Source organism: Cyprinodon variegatus, unplaced genomic scaffold (genome assembly GCF_000732505.1).
Source record: "Cyprinodon variegatus isolate N-32 unplaced genomic scaffold, C_variegatus-1.0 Scaffold1336, whole genome shotgun sequence".
NCBI lineage: Eukaryota > Metazoa > Chordata > Actinopteri > Cyprinodontiformes > Cyprinodontidae > Cyprinodon > Cyprinodon variegatus.
This window is the reverse complement of record NW_015151789.1, coordinates 90,180-91,837: the sequence shown is the minus strand read 5'-3', so window position 1 is coordinate 91,837 and position 1,658 is coordinate 90,180.

The window sequence follows — 1,658 nt, the reverse complement described above, 5'->3', positions numbered from 1 at the left end:
TTTTATGTTACCATTTCATTTTTCCTAATTTGGGATTTTCTCACTGTGATGAAGACGTAGCAAAACAGCGGAACGGACATTTGAATGCACGTGTTTCTTCCGCCAATAGTTCACCGTTACACTCGCTTTCAAATTCCAGCGAATCTGCACTGATTTCCGGCTTTTCCTAACTGCTGAACTGAGTCCCCTTGGTGGCGCTGTGAAGTAAAACGACACATTCACAGATGTTGTCTTACCAAAACTCTCCCTACAATGATAACATTTAAGAATGAAGTAAATATACTTACTTTATTCTTAAAGAAAATATCTACCACTAATGCTAAGAGACTCTTTCCTTTTCTTTCCAAATGTGATTCTTAATAACCCCACATAAAATATTCTTTATCATTCTCCTACATATTTCTACTTTTCATATATCCTCTCTGATCATTTAAATGCATCCATTTATCTATTTTTGATTCTTGTCAACATTAACCTTTTTCCATTTGTTTTATCAGGTCAATATTTGATGAAGTAATTAGAATATACATAGATTTATTTCATAGCTAATTTGCACAACCTGCTTAACTTATTTGAATGTTTTTCTGTTGGATATAAGAGATTTTAAGTATATATTTCTACCTATGATTTTTCTAAAACTATTATTACTATTAATATTATATATAATATAATAATATTAACGCTATTACTTTTGATATTACTATTTTCTAATACCTTTTACATTATTATGTTTGTTCTGTGTGCTCATGAGTTTAGTCTTAGCTTTCCTTTCAATAAAGAATTTTTTAAAAATCGAGCGCCTGCTACCAGAACTAGGAGAGGAGGGTTGCAGTTCTGCCTTTGGTCCGCAGGTGGCAGTGTTTCTTCAAAGAATTTCATATTTTTTATATTTTTTGATTTAGTAACGAGCCCCTCGCTTATGTGTCCAAAACATAAGTGTAAATAAAATATAATCTAAATTAGAGAAACAGGAGGGGAGTGATAGGAGATAGGAACCCCCTGATTCATCCTTTCTAACCAAACAGCATCATTCTGAGAACACAGTGCCACCTGGCGTCAGTATTCGGTATCGTCGCAGAAATGCGTCCAGAATACAAAAAGTTAGTAATTAATTGCATCTCTACTTAATTGCATCTCTACCTGATTTAATGTTTTAATAGAATAAAAAAAATCAATTGATCATTGATCCAAAAAAAATTTCTATTTTTTCTACTTTTTTGTGTGTTTTTTGGATTTGTTGGGAGGAAAAACACTTGCTTGTTTCTAATTAGAATATTAAATCTCCGATATGCGCATTAAAAATATTGTATTAAATAGAAATGTATGTCCTGTTTCGGACTTTTTTAAACCTGATGTAAAACAGGCTGTTTCATGTAACTGCTTTCAAATATGGTGCTTTTATTTTGAAACAACCCGTTAACTCACAGTAAAAGTTTTCGGAGTTTTTTCTTCTCATGACAAAATGTTGTTTTTCATTTTTGGTAAAGTTTTATCCCAACATAATAAAACACTTCGTGTTATTTTATTTTTTTTAAATAAATTATTTTAAGAAAAAAGTGAAACTAATTAAACCATCCAGCCCCGGAAGTCCTTGGAGGTGGTGCCACGTCAGAGCTTCAGCTGTCAGCAGCGCCTCGATTCCTGCAGCTTTCTTCTCT